At 45.8% G+C, this 16,003-nt stretch overlaps 1 long non-coding RNA gene across 1 annotated transcript in view; it reads right to left on the bottom strand.

Moving 5' to 3' along the window:
- LOC132017140 (uncharacterized) overlaps positions 1–15,952 on the bottom strand; it is a 168,986-nt gene extending 153,034 nt beyond the window's left edge. Inside the window, exons 1-2 of the long non-coding RNA XR_009404180.1 lie at positions 15,380–15,952; positions 12,963–13,044 (exon numbers count right to left, since the gene is read on the bottom strand). This is a non-coding gene — a long non-coding RNA (uncharacterized LOC132017140). The remainder of the gene's footprint in view (positions 1–12,962; positions 13,045–15,379) is intronic.
- Between the last annotated feature and the right edge of the window lie 51 nt (positions 15,953–16,003).

The raw sequence follows: 16,003 nt of genomic DNA on the forward strand, positions 1-16,003 counted from the left end.
GGATGGATAGCAGGGGGGTTGGCTTGGGGGGGAGGGGGTGGAGAGTAGGGTGGGGGGGGGGGGGGGTTCTAATGCACAAAGGAACCTACACACGAGGCTTGTTCCCTGTGGCTGCCCAGTCAGTAGACCTCCCCATCTGCCCACAGGAACCTTAAACATTTATACAAACACACATACAGTCCGTATGGTCCCATACAAAACCTTACTCTCAAGGCTGTGTCCTTGAAAATGGTCCCCACTGCGGGAATGGCGGTACATTCAGGAGCAGGGGAGGGGCTCGTGAGCCTGGGACCAGCTCTCTGGTCAACCTGTGGTCACGTCTTCTTCTTGATGATCTCCAACAGCAAGCCATGAAAGCACCTTGTCCCAAGTCCTCGTGCAAGGTCTTGCCAAAGCAAGCGCTAGAGTTCTGACCGATTCTCTCTGCTCTAGCAGGCCCCCCACTATTCTCATGGGAGAAAAAAGTCTGATTTCTACCAAAGAAAAGAGTCTCACAGGATTCCCTGATACAACCTTCAGACAGTGAAAGACGTGATCATGCAATTTGTGATTCTCTTCAGAAAATCTTCAGGTGATCAGGAGACTTCTATCTGTCTTCAAATTCTTGGGAGAAAAAAAAATTCATATTGTGGACAATCTCATTTACCTATTTCATTTTTTGTAAGAATATATTCAGGTCAAAGGACAAGTAACTCTGAAAATTTAAAAAAAAAATTTAAAAAACAGCCATTTTCATGACACGACGCAACATCAGTCAGAGTTAAAATGCAGGGAGGAAGCCACCTGCGGTCGAAAGGGGAAACTGACCAGTCAGAGGTCTCAGCTCACCTGCTTCTCTGCCCTCTGAACTTGCTGTTCCTGAACAGCCCTGACACATCGAAGTGCCACCCACACCCAGCACGTACCAAGAAGCCCTAATTACCTCTTTGTCAGAGAGAAAGAGAGAGAGAGAACGAGGGAGGGCGAGATAAAAACCAGAGCCAGTCTCTCCTAGGACATCCGAGCACTGCCTCCAAGGGAACCAACTCCAGTTGCAAGCATTTGGAAAGCGTTTGGTGAAGACAGCCCTGCTCACCTCTCCTCCTTACAGAACAGTCTGCAAGCGCTTCTTAGCAGCACGAAATCAACCGACCAGAAATCAAGTGGCCACTCTGTCCCCTGCCCCTGTGTTTGGTGTAGTCCAGAATTTGAGAAGGTCCATTAGGGAGAACCTCTGCCCTCATGGAATTTCAAATCTTGCAGGACAGCCGAAACACATAGAAGGAGGGAGAGGTACACAGATAGGGACAGGGAGCTCCCCACTGAAAATTAAGACATGACTTCCAACTTGCCAAACTGCAGTGAGACACCACGTCACACCCGCGAGAAGGACTAAACTCAAAACGGCTCAAAACACCACCTGGGCCACTCTCATATTGCTGGTGGGATTCCGAAATCGGTGCAACCACTTTGGAAAACGTGTTTGGAAGTTTTTCATGGAGCGAAACATACACTTGGCTCAAACTGCCACTCTGGTGCCCAAAAGAAATGAAAACACATGTCCACCAAAAGACTTGCATGAGAATGTTCATAGCATCCTTACTCACAGTAGCCCAAACTGGAAACCACCCAAATGTCCCGTCATCGGGAGGGAGGGATAAATAAATTGGAGCATCTCCCTGTAATGGAGTGCTTCTCCGTGACTGCACGACCGATCTACTGACATATGAAATAGCATGAATGACTCTCAAAGTATGTTGAGTGAAAGGAGCCAGGCACAAATCCATAGATATGACATGATTCCACTTATATGAAATCCCAAACACAGGGAAAACGAACACATTGTGATAGAAATCAGAAAGTTGTCAAGACCACAAAGCATACAGAGAACTCACTGAGGGGATGGGAGTTTTACGTATCTTATCTTGGGTGGTAGCCACAAAAGTGTATGTAGTCATCAAAATGCACCAAAAACCCATAAGTTTTCTTTTGCGTTAATCAGTTCTGAATTAAAAAACATAAAAGACCTAATTTGGCAGGTTAGTGACACAAGGCCTGTTCAGGGTTCCCAGAACTCCCTGGTCTCTATGACTTAACTGCCAAGAGGTCCAGCCTTCTTTATATGCCACAGATCTCCCGGAAGAGGGACTTCTAAACATCTTCAGTCTGTGGGGGTAGATACGGTACTCAGAGAAGGCAGCTATCCCATCTTACAACAGGAAGCAGAAGTTCAGAGAGCTTAAGCAACTCTCTCAAAGTCACCCAGCTGGCAAGCAAGAGAATCAACACTCAGTATCACATTACCTGTGTCTAAAGTTTATTCTTCTTCCAATATTCCTATGACATCATTCCAGAGCGTAGAAATCAGTGCCAGGATCCTGCATCCGGCATGCCAAAAGAAGGGAATTTTATGACCCTAAGAGCTCCTCAGGGAAGGGGAGATTAATATCCATCGACATGAGTGTAAGGAAATTTACTCAACACCACAGAAAGGCACTCCTTTGTCATAAATTCAATAAACAAATCTTAGCATCCAAAAGATATAAAGACCTCCTACAACCTAGTGAAGAAAAATACCAACAACCCACAGAAAAATAGCTAAAAGACATAGCAGCAATTTACAGAATATAAAAGCCAAAAAACAGTCTTGGTAACAAAGGAACACAAAGTGAATAATGAAATATGAATTCTGTCCATAAGTTTGTCAAATGTTTTTACAGATTGATAATATCCTGTGTTGGCAGGAATATGGACTCACACATACAGTGCAAGCAAGTATAAATTGGTACAACTTTTTTGGAAGACAATTTGACAGTATCTAACAAAATATAAAACATAAATTCCCTCCAACTCACAATCTCACTTTCATCTTACAGAAACACGGACACAAATCCACAGTGACGTGTAGGAAGATTTTCATTAAAGCGTTGTTTGCCATGGGGACAGTTAGAAGCAATACCCATGCCCGTGAATAGGGACCGAGTAAACACACGATGTTGAATTACGTAATGGAATACTATGTAACTGTTAGAAAGAATAAAGTGGTCTTAAAATGGCAGAGGAAGGGCTACGCTTGGAAAGGTGTCCTTGATACATAATGAATATATAGAAAATGTTGCTGTTTTTGCAAACTGGGTCCTGGGTAATGATTCCTCATTCGGCGCACTTTCAGACTGAATAAGAAAGTGCCTTTGGGCACAGTAGAAACTCAAGTATGGTTTGGGTTTGAATTTCAGGAGTGCTAACGTAGGCCACCAGAAAAGAGGGAGGTGCTGATCCTTGGCTGGCATCCTGGGGGCTGAGACCCGGTTGCGTCTTGATAACCCATTAAGATGTAAATGACAGCCATGGTTTTTATTTCTTTAGCACTTCAGAACTGTTGAAGTACTTTCTTGTATATTCCCTCATCTAATACTCTCATCCCTTTTTGGGGGTTGGCCTTGTCCCCCTCAGACCACGAGGAGGGAGTCTTCAGATCGCTCCTCGAGTAACGCAAGTCCACTCCAGTCTGTGCAATTCCCCCACAGTGCTCCTGGGGCTTTGGTCACCGCGCACCACACCCAGGAAGAAAAGGGGTATTTCGTGAGTCTGCGAGTGAGTGGGTGGGTGAGTGAGTGAAAATGAGCAAATCCGCTGTCACTTGTGACGGAAGCTCATTCCGCTCATCCCCACCCCTCCAGCTAGGCAGGCAGGGAGTGCCCAGCACAAGACAAGACAATGTCAAGAAAACAACCCAAAACAGACAGCAGCCTCATCTCCTCCTCCCGCAGCTCTGGAATTTTATGTCTCTAGGGCAGAAGCAATGGCAGCTCGTCTAGACGAGCATCTCTTGGGGCAGACTAACCAGCAGGGCCGCCCAGGAGGGTCCCTGTGAGGTCTAGCTCTTCACACCCTCTCCTGTCTCTTCCATCAGAACATGGTGGAGTGGTACAGAGACCTGACTTCAGATCTCCGCTCGGTCCCTTGCTAGCTTTGTGGACTGAGGCCAATCACGTAATTTCTCTGAGCTTGTGTCCTTGTCAGTAAGGGAGGGACACTCAAAGCTGCTGCCTAGCGAGGATATAAAAGGTTAATGGGATAATGCTGATAAAGTATGGCATCTGATATTTGGTTAACGAACATGCAATAGTTTGTCATTAGCTTCTGATCACCACCTGGCAGGACCAGCTTCGGAAGTAGGACCACAGGCTATCTGCCGAGAGCACTTTAGGCAAAGGTGTTTGCATGCAAACGTGTGCGCGCTGTTGAGCCTCAATGCCGAGCACAGGTGGTTTTGCGGTTTGCTCAAAGAAGCTGTGTGACGAGTGGGGAGCTCAAACCATGTTACTACCCTCCTGGAAAACCATTAAGACACTGCCCAAGCCCAGCCCCAAAGCTGGAGTCACCGCAGGTATCTCTCCCCTGCCCGAGCAGCCTCTATGACATCCCTCCCCACACGTGGGCACAATCGGGAAACCCGTGAGAACGCTTTCTGACCGGAAGCTTGTTGTTTCAGTATTCGACCCCCCAAGAAGTGACGCTTTGCTACCTGACTATCGTGAGGAGTAAGAGAGACTCCACAGTTCTCGGTGCTTTTGTGTCACAATCACGTTTACTGATCAAGAGGCTCCATCTATTCCCAAACGTTTCCAGAGTGTTATTCCTCCAAACTGGAGAGGGCTTTGCCATTTTGCTCGGAATCCGCAACTACTGGGGAAATGAAAAGAGGTAGCTTTTCCGCCACCATCCTCATCTCTCACCTGAAACTGTTTCTCTTCCCATTGTTAAAAGGGAAGAGAAATCCCAAGAACTCAGCGGCGCTCCTCCCACTGGACGTGTTACCATGACGCTCCACGCAGGCGGCCCCGAGGGTGCAGTCTGGGTTGGGCTGTCTTCCCACCAAAACCATCGAATACAGGAGCTTAAGAAATGGAGGTTACGGGCTATGGTGAGTGCTGTGAAGTGTGTACACCTGATGATTCACAGACCTGTACCCCTGGGGCAAATAATACATTATATGGTAACAAAAATAATTTAAAAAAACAAAAACAAAACAAGAGTCGGACGTTCAGCCCACTGCTCCACCTAGATGCCCTGCACGTTTAAGTTTCTTACTGAAGGGGCACCTGGGTGGCTCAGTGGGTTAAGCCGCTGCCTTCGGCTCGGGTCATGATCTCAGGGTCCTGGGATCGAGTCCCGCATCGGGCTCTCTGCTCAGCAGGGAGCCTGCTTCCTCCTCTCTCTCTCTCTGTCTGCCTCTCTGCCTACTTGTGATCTCTGTCTGTCAAATAAATAAATAAAATCTTTAAAAAAAAAGTTTCTTACTGAAGAATGTCCATACAATCAAGTACACACACACACACACACACACACACACGTCCTGAGTGGCACAGGAAACAAAGAGGAAGGAAAGACTTTCCAGAACAATCTGGTGTCTCCACAACACCACACAAGCCCCTGCTCAAAAACTGAGCATTTCCCCAGCAGAACTGCCCATGCTGTTTCCTCCCGTTTCCTCGCCAGCACCAGGCTGCCAAAACTCTCATGCGCTCCCCAGGCTGCCAGGACTCTCATGCGCTCCCCTGGGGAGAGCTTGCACTGATTTCTGGAGGCTGCTCACCCCTTCCCAGGGACAGCCCTGCTTGGATATGGCGTCAGGTGGCCACTTGCTGGTTTTAAGGATGCCGTAGCCCCTGGGGGTCAGAACACACAGCGGAAACAGAGAGCCACAGAGTGCAAGAGGCAGCGAGGAGGGAGGGAAGGCTGGCTCTTAAGTAAAAGGAACCCTGGACGGCCCCTTCCAGTGGTTTCTACATGAGCAGTCTGCTAACTAGGAGTCTCCCAGGAATATTCCAGAAAAGCCAACACAGAAGTTTCTGATTAGTTCCACGAACATGTAGATCATCCTAACGCTGAGTCTTTAAAAATGAGCACAGCACAGGCCTGGCCCTGAGGAGCCCATGAGCTAACGCTGGAAGGTCCACCTGCAGCCTTGCATTCCTGCTGGTCACCTGGTGCCAGCAGGGCTCCAAGGGTCAGTCCGCAGGTAGTGTCCAGTGACAAAGCAGCTGCTGGCCTGGCCCAGAGCACACGGAATGGAGTGGGCGGAGAGCACACAGAGCAGTTGCCCAGGGTGGCCAGTGCCTCGGCAAGGAATTACCTTCAGGCCTAGGGGCTCTGAGGCTGCAGTGGGAATGGACAGGGGGTGACCTACTCCTTGCTCACTGTTTGGATAGCTTTAACTCTCTTTTCTATTCCAAAGACTGTAAAACTCCCATACAGATGTCAGAGACTTGGGGCCTGACTGGTTTGCAAAATGAGCCTTCACTCATCCCAACAGAGGATACCCGGGCTCCCGGTCCAGTCCTCAAGCCACACCTCAGGGTGGAAGTGAGATTATTCAGCCAAGGAGAATTGTATCCAGTAACAGACATACTAGCTGTAAAAAAATAAAAATATGCACATTTCTCCAAATCTTTACCAAAATTGAATATAATCATTTAAATTTTTTCACTTCCATGGGTATTTTAATTATGCCACATCTATGAAATAACACATGGCTGTAGACAATTTGATTTTTGAAAAACAATGACACGATACAGCTTCAGTTGTATGCCTGAAAAAGATGTGCTGAAGTACTTACCCCCAGTACCTGTGAGTGTGATCTTATCTGGAAATAAGGTCAATTGAGGTAGGTCGGTCAATATTTTCTACCATATTTACTGGTCCCGTACTTCCTTATGAGAATTATCTGCTCAAACCCTTCCAGGAAAGGTAATTTTTGAGGTTGAGAGTTCGCACTCCAGCCCAGGACTCTCCAGTAGCTGCAGGGCCGGCCCCTCGGCTGCCCCTCCTTGAGTCTCCTTCAGTCTACTCTTTTATGCTCTGAAGATTAAAACCTGATCCCCTCAGTTGCCCTTGAGTTCCTTTCCAAGGGTCGGTTTGGCCACTGACCTGAGCTTCCTCTTTGGCAGAGAACAGATTCAATACAAAATTATTTAGCTTAAATTACTTCCAATGTTTCAAGCACATTTCCTGTTCCAGGAGGGCAGAATTAAGACAAGTACAATAGCTTAGGAACATTCGATATTGCATAATTGGCTGATTGGGGCTCTTACTGTTGTCAAGCTCTTGACTGAGCACCTTTGGAATTTCAGACGGGCCCAAGAGGACGGGACGTACCTTCCTTCCCTATGCATTCCCTTCCTTACCAAGCTGTCTATCCTCAAAAGCCCGACACAGATAAGAAGGAATTCATAGGCATGAGAATCCGCAGTCTGCTCCCTTCCCTCGGCCCTCCCTCTTCCCCATCAATAATAAGCCACAGCCTCTGTCTCTCTCCAGAGCAAGCTGGCCACAGAGCAAGGCTGCGGGTGAGAGGGTAAGGCATGGTCATTTTACAGGAGACGCATTATGAGGTCAGTTGCTTATGGGGTACTTTCACACTATACACTCTTCTCATATTTGAGGATTTCTAAAGACAATCTGTAGTTGTAATTTTTCACAAGCAACCTACTGTCTGTTTTCCTCCCAAACTGATGATTCTCCAGTTGGGAATCCTCAAAGAAGTTATCAAGTGTAAACCCTGATTCTATTATAACCCTTATCACTCTGTATTGGTTTATGGGGTACAGGTATGGATTTGCATTTCTAGACTATGAGCTCTTGGGTTCAAGGTCATGATTTATTTCTCTTTGCATTTTCCCAGCCTGGATCCTACATGGTACAAGCTCTATACAGTCAATATTCTTTTGAGGAAGATTCTGAAAGTTTGATCTGGCCTCCTTAGCCCCAGAGTGGGGCAGGACGGAAGGAAAAGCAGAGAAAACTGGAGGAATCACCCACACACCCTTACAGTGTGGTCGTTGGAACAGCTTAGGGAATGTCTCCCATAGGAGGTGACCTTCCAAACAGAGCAGGAAAAAAGACTATAATTTCACCCAGTGGGAAGGGGGAATGAAGGAGAAGCCCAAGACAGTGTGCAAGTGAGTTTGTGTCATTACTTTGGTGTGCCTGGAGCATAGGGCGGGCAGAAGGCCTGATGGAAACCTGCAAAAAGTTGCAAAATGTTCTCCCAGATTAAGCCTTCCCCGCTAATGAGCATGGTCATTTTACTGTGGTCTGTTCCTGACTTTAAATCCAGCCTGGCTCTCTCTCTCACTCAGCGGGCACACCGAGCATCTACAGAATTGAAGACACTGGGTTAGGATTCGTATGTCGCGGTCCCACGCCTACAGTGGGCCATCCATTGCTCCAGAAAGGTGATGCAGACATTCTGTGCCGTCTCCTTTAGCTCTGAACGTAAAGGATGAGCTAGAGATTGCATCTCTAATCCTTTCATATCTTCCCACCAAACATGCAAGATGTTTTATAGCCACGGGTATTAATAAGTGCTTTCGAGTTGAATTAGGCTATTCTCGGGTACAAGGAGAGCAGAAGGAAGAGGAGTAACACCTGGAAAGGAAAATGTTAGGGCAAGGGAAGAAATAATTAGAACAGAGAATAAAGGAGGTTGAACAAGAAGGTGTTCAAGAGCACAGAGTCTTGAGTCTCAAAGGATGAACCTTGGGTTTAGACGGGTTTCCGGAGCAGAAACACTTAAGGACCCCTCGACTAGGAAGGAAGATGGGCAGGATTCTAACACTCTCTCTAACACTCAAGTTCTAGGCAGCATATAGCAACAGTGCTTTGACTCATATTTGATGAAGCAACTGCAGGCCTATGTACAGACCCTCAAAGATACGGCCCTTAGGCCATGTGCTGAACCACTTGGCAAAAGGCGGGGTGGTAGTTATAGCAGTTGAACCTACGCCTCAGGGCTGGGTAAATTAGGTTGACAGAATTCCAAAGCATTAAAAAAAAATCACAATAATCTTTCTTCCCGAACTCCAAGATACAGTGTCCAAGTTTTGAGGCTGTGAAAGCGGACGACCCAACCCAGACTGCGTTACGTCTCCACATTCATTATTTCTGACAAGCCAAGTGAGCAGCACCATTTCTAACTTGTGCAAATCAAACTGCTCTTCAGATTCGCTGCTTCCAAAGAGAGAAAATATTTCCCCGATGTTCCATTTCCCCATTATGGTCTTGGTTGTCATACGGGCATCATAATAGTGACACATAACTCCCTTGTACTGTTTTTATTACATCAAGTTTCAGGGGACCTTGGGGAAGAGATGACTAATGACACCCCCTCCTTCTTCAGCGTGACAGAAATGAATCAGACACCCCACCAGGAAGCAGTGGAAATAGAACTAGCTTATGAATCAGCAATCGTGGCTCTTAGGTAAGGATTTGTCTCTAACTAGTGAGGAAACCTTGCACACATCTCTCCAAGCCTCACTGATCACCTTTTAAAAAATGTGTCCCCGTTAAACTTTGACATCCTTGTCTCTCAACCTTCTTCCAAAATCTAATTAAATTTCTATTTATGGTGAAATAGGTTTTATATGTTCATTGCCTGAGTGTTTTGGAGGACAAAGCATCCTATCCAAGTATTTGGACACCTGCTGAATAACACCCAGCTGCTACATACATAAGATTTGCCTCCTCCAAGCAATTAAAAGCAGAGGAAGCGTTTGGCATTGATTCCTCCAGAATTTAGAGAGGCTCCTTAAACAAAGTCTGCCATTTTGTTGGATGGACTTTTGCAGGCAACAAAGCTGGAGCCCAGATGAGCTGAGAAAAAGAAGCGATACCATGCATTTCATTTCTCCTCCAAGAACTCAAAGAATTCATTCATTAGACTACCAGGTTAATACTGTAAGACAGAATGTCAAAAGGAAGAAATCTTTAGCTACTGGGTCCTCAAAAGGTAGAGATATTATCAAGCATTTTGAGCTATACCATTAATACCGTAAAATACTAAATATGCTATTATTGGTCCTGATAGTATTAAATTTGCCACAAAAAAAAAAAAAAAAAAAAAAAGGTGGGAGAGTTGTCTCTTTTTAATCCAAAATTTCTTCTCTGGTCCTGTTGACATTGTGGCCATTCCCTTCAATGCACTTGGGCCCTTTCTTGACTAACAGATCAAAGAATTATCAACCACTCTTGGAGAATTTGACATGAGAAAAAGTTACACACTAGATGAAGGATACTTTGGAACATTTCTGAAATTAGGTAGAAGTTGGAGAAAGACTTTTTTGAGAAATGATCTTCCCTCAAGGCCCTGAAATCAGAGTATTTCTATGTGTCAGCAGTTTTGTGTCGTGTCACATAAAAAGCCTTCCAGCAAGCAGGATGCCAACCAGGCATCACTTTATGATCACCAGCAACTTTTAACATGAACCAATTACTTAAAAGTTCAGGTCCTCCCAGCTTCTCTTGGGATTCAAAACTGAACACCTAAGTCTGAAATGATTTTAGAAGCTCCCTAAGGCGGTAAGAGTGAGCCTGAGAAATGTGGACCTGGCCCAGGATGTCTTTCATAATAAATCAGAAGATTCCCTAGTTAACAAAGGGTTAGAACAAAGGGAATCAACACTTTTCTTCCATCCACCAGTCAACAGTGGGTTGCACAGCCATGACCCACCAAGAAGGGAACTGAATGGGTTTTAGCGTTTTGAGAAATAACCTACTTACAAAGTAAGGTCCTACTTACAAAGCATCTTCTACATATCATAGCCACATACTGCTATGTTTAACCCCTCTCTCTACTACCTACCTACCTACTAGTTTCTGTCTCAAATAATAAACTCATCCTTGACACTGAAACCAGAATAATGGTGAACTCTCTGCGGTGACCACAAAACAGACCTGAAATCAATACTCATATTTAAAACCTTCAATCCTTGTGTTTGATACGTGTATCTCACACACACTCACACACACATACACACACACACATTCCAGCCCATTCTCACATCGTACCAACTGGTTCTATAACATTTTCCCTCCAAACATTAGCCTTGACTTGAGATTAAATCTTGACACTCCTGTCTCCATTTTCATGAAGAACTTAAAACTCAGAAGGCAGCTACCATCATGATTACTAAACATTAATTCGTGTTCCGACATGTGCCAGGAACAAGAATTAGAAATACTTCAGAATCTTTAAGTCTAATTGGGGGAGGTAGAGAAGAAACAGAACGAAAAAGGTAGTAACCCCGAATAAAACTGTTGGTTCCTAGAGCTACAGGGGATCACACTGGGCATTTTTTCCAGTCCCATCTCTGGATTTCCTCCCTGCAGTCACCAGTTTAAAAATTTCACTTGTATTTCAAAACCCAGGTCATTGGACACAGTTTTTTCAAAGACTTTCAAAGCCTCAAATCTAAGATGTACTTCATTTATCCCCAAATCAGAAGTGATTTCTCAATTCTTTCAACTGCCACAGCAGCTTATCTGTTTCTCTCCTGGGATACTTGTATCATAATTATTTATATACATGACTTATTTCCAGGGCCTGATTAGATTAGAAACCTCTGGAGGACAGAATCTATGTATCTGTAAATCTCAATATAACCTAGCACAAGGAGCAGGGGAGAGAGGGAAATGGGGAAATGTCAATCAAAAGTCAAAAACTTCCAGTGAGAGGGCGCCTGGGTGGCTCAGTGGGTTAAGCCGCTGCCTTCGGCTCAGGTTGTGATCTCAGGGTCCTGGGATCGAGTCCCGCATCGGGCTCCCTGCTCAGCGGGGAGCCTGCTTCCTCCTCTCTCTCGCTGCCTGCCTTTCTGCCTACTTGTGATCTCTCTCTGTCAAATGAATAAATAAAATCTTTAAAAAAAAAAAAAAAAAAAAACTTCCAGTGAGAAGATGAGTAAGTTCTGGGATCCGAAGTAGAGCACGATACTTAGAGTCAATAATACTGTATTACATTGTATACATATACTGAAAGTTGCTGAGAGTAGAACTTAAATGTTCTCACCAGAAAAGGGAATGGTAATTATGGGAGGTGATGGAAGTATTGACCGATATTCTGGGGGTAATCATTTTGCAAAGATGTAAATGTATAAATCAATGTGTTGTGTACCTTAAACTCACACAATATTGCATGTGTCAATTATATCTCAATAAAGTTCTGGGAGGGAACACAGTGAAAAAATAAAACAAAACAAACAAACAAACAAAAACCAGCATGGAAATATAGTGCTGAGATCTTGGGGCAGCTTTTCAGATTCTGAACCTATATTTTTTCCCAGCCCTATGGTATTCCTTCTCCATCCCTAAAATCAATCTGTTACAAGAAAGGATCTAATTGACTTTTCCACTAATCACCAAAGTAGCAGCTAATATATTTTCACACTCCAAAGATAAACTTATCAAAGAAACTATTTCAAATACCCAATATTCTCTTGTACCTATTAATTTACAAGTTCCACAGAAGTCCTAGTGTTACTTATTGCTGGGGGAAAAGGAAGGAATATACTTAGGGAGAGAGCACGCCTGGGACGCCCTCCAATCACCCGCTCCACCTGAGCAAGGCCCAGACCACTCCTGCCCACGGTGCCTTCAGTCCATATGAATCTGCAAAGCAAAAATTCCTGCAAAGGAAGCTGGGCCTCAGAACTGGGCTACACAGGATTTCTCAGCTACGGCATTTCAGAAAATGTGAAATTGGATCTTGATCATTGGGAACCTGCCATCATCATTAAACAGAGAAAAGCAGACAGACATCTGTTCTGTCCGGGAACACAGGCAGCATACTAATCACAAGCTACTGCCTGGTAAGGAACACTGTGGCCTCAGCCTGGGACTGAGGCTGTAGTCACCCTGGGAGCAAGGGAGGCCACCACCCAAGCGTCCTGCCTCTCATTGGTGAGTGAATGAATTATATGGAGCCCATTCCCCATCACTGCCCCTCCTCCCCTTAGAGGTCCTGGATTCCGGGGACAAATCTGAGAAGTGAGACTGCAGGCTGAATCCTGGGCTTTGCATTCCCTAAGCCCGCCATAATACTCTCTCCTCTCCTCCTTTTGTCCCAGTCTCATCCCCCTGGCAGGACTCATCCCCAGATCCTCGTTCTTCAACGACGGATTCATCTACCAAACATGAGTACTTACTTTATACAAAGTGATGTGCTAGTCTTTGTGCGAGATTCAAAGTGGATTGTGGGTAGATCCTTCTTTCACGACGTTTACAAGCCTGGAAAGCAAATAAATACATAAATAATGCCAATAGAAGGCCAAAAAAAAAAAAAAGTGGCAGTAGCATAAGACAGATAAGACAGGATGCTATGTGTGTTCAAAATAAAGAGCAATGACCTCTATTCAAGTATGTCAAATAAGGCTTCGTTGAAAAGTGGTGGTCACATTTGGACTTGAAGAATGAGCAGGACTTGGAGTCTTAGATATGGAGGAAGAAGCACAAAGAACCACCAAAGGAAATAAAGAAAGAACATGCAAGCTGTGTTTACAGAACACTGAATACATTCAGAGTGATGAGAAATGAACTTAGAAAGGAATCATGAAATATCTACATAGGCAGGTTAAAGCCTAATCATAGCATCCCTTCTGGAAAACAACTTGAGCATCGACGACCTCTCCTGACCCCCTCTCTCTGTGACTTTCCATAACACTCTGTCTTCATCTCACCTTCTGAGCTCTGATTGGCAGACATTCCATAAATGTGTGTTGAATAATGAATTAACAATACTTTCACTGGTCAATGTTTTTATGTAACATCACCCAGGGAAATTGTGTGGTATGTTCTAAGTGAAAACTTAGTTGCTTCAACATGATCACCTTTGTTCCCTAATGTTTGCAAAGCTAATAAATAAAACCTATGAACTTGAAAAAGGCAAGATAATAGTGGTAATTCACATTTAAGGGCATCTTGAGATGTGTGAATCATCTTACTCTATCTCAAGTTACTTCAGACTGAGAAGGACCCAAAGGCAGATGTGCTAGAGGAACCTGGAAGAACTGGGTTGCCCCTAAGCTCCTGGACAGGTGTATCCCCAACCCCCAGGCCCCCAGGCCCCATGCTACCTCATCAGAAACATCCACCAAGAGGCCAGAGAGAGCATACATTGAAAACAGACCTGGTGAAAGAAGAAATGAAGCAAATGGAGAATGCTTGGAAAACTGAGAAGACTTGAGACTCCCAGCTGAAATTATTTATCAGCTCCCAAAACATTCAGCTAAGGAGCACCTGGGTGGCTCAGGGGGTTGGGCGACTGCCTTCAGCTCAGGTCATGATCCTGGAATCCCGGTATCAAGTCGCACATCGGGTTCCCTGCTCAGCGGGGAGTCTGCTTCTCCCTCTGACCTCTCCCCTCTCATGCTCTCTCTCTCTCTCTCTCAAATAAATAAAATCTTGAAAAAAAATTCCGCTAAATCATCACCACCACCATTATCATCATCACCATCGTGATAATCTACAGAGTACTTACTATGCACCAGGCATTGTGATAAATGCTTTATAAATAGAATTTCATTAAAAAAATAAATAAATAGAATTTCTTTGAATACCCGTAACTACCATATGGAGAAATATTATTAAAACCACTTTATAGATGAGGAGAATGAGGTATACAGTGGGGAAGCCAGTGGACCAGGTTTAACAGCAGAAGTTGGCAGAACCAGGATTAAAAGTCGGGTCTGTCCAATTTCAAGCCCTATTCAGACTACCTGTCTGCATGTCTAATGGATGATGGATTCTTCATGCACTGTCCGAGGAGGCCAGGACACTTAGCAGAAACCAACACGGTAGGCAACTGGCAGTCAGCCGTGCCCTTGACGAAGCGTGACAGAGCTCCTGACTCTTACTGACTTTCAAGGATGGAAAACACAGCAGACATGTCACAAGCTAAGAATAAATAAATGTTCACCAGATCCACTCACTGAATATAAGAAAAGCAAGCTAACAAGCAACATGTCAAAACTCCTTAAAGAAGTACTTTTCGAAGACTGGGAAGGACCTACAGGTTTCAACAGTGTTGAAAAGTAGTGTAGAAACTTGGGGCAAGAGCTGAGAACCAAAAGAACGGAGAGCACACAGTCCTCCCTGGGGATCCTCCCCCTCGAAACATTCACTCAATATTTGCCTTGGTCTGTCCCCCCTTTAATGAAAATAGAGTAGCTTCTTTGTGTTTTTTTCAGGCAAGATATCATTTACATGCTCAAGCCTGTCTGGGAGATAAACCTACAGATTCCAGCCCTCCTCTCCCACGGACCAGTAGTGTGACCTGTGACAAGTCATGACGAGCCTTTGTCACTGTGGGCGCAAGCCACTTCTCTCTATACCTCGGCCTCCTCATCTGTAAAACTGGGATAACAAAGAATTACCACCCCCCCCCCCCACACACACAGCAGATGTGAGGGTTTAATACGCTTATAATGAACAGATACCTAACGGGCCTAACGCAAGGTCTGCCGGGCACATAGCAACACTAGGTAAACTGAGGTATTCTAATTCTCTGTGCAGAGCCACTGGGCAAATACTATTTTTGCAGTCATTTCCATTAAATCCCACTTACCAGGGGTCTGCAGAGTCTCCCGAAGCAGGAGTCACTGTATTTACATGTTAACCTGCCCACACCTACACACATTTTTCTGAAAATTTCACGGGTAGTTTCTAGTGTGTTCTTGCTTTCACGCATCAGTGTGTGTGTGTGTTTCTTGAACTGAATTCACGCTCTTCGTCGCCCTCCCATCTCGCCCGTGGGGAGTCCCTGACGTTGGGACCTCACAGTGCTCAGTGGTGCCAACGCGGGAAGGTTCTTCCAGCAGGGCCGCGCTCCACCCGCCCAGCGGAGCTCCTCTCCTCGCGTGTCTCCTCAAGGGCAAAACTTAGGGTCCAGAGAAGCCTCTGCATCCCCCCAAATGCACCCCAAACGGGGCGGTGGTGCAAACAGCTCAGCTCAGGCCGGCCTGCCTCCTCCACTGGGGAGATAGCACGAGGTGCACCTGCTGGGCGAGGCGCGGGGCCGGGCGGCACAGGGCACCAGGACTGCAGGAGGCCAGAGCTGGCGCCCCGCGCTCCCCCAGGCCCCAGCGGCCGCCGCACAGACCACCAGCCGCCGCCTCCCGCTACCCACCCCCCACCACCAGCGCGGCCGGGCGGGGACGGGGTCGGCGCAGGCGCCGGGCGGGGCCCCGCC

Source organism: Mustela nigripes, chromosome 5 (genome assembly GCF_022355385.1).
Source record: "Mustela nigripes isolate SB6536 chromosome 5, MUSNIG.SB6536, whole genome shotgun sequence".
Classification (NCBI taxonomy): Eukaryota; Metazoa; Chordata; class Mammalia; order Carnivora; family Mustelidae; genus Mustela; species Mustela nigripes.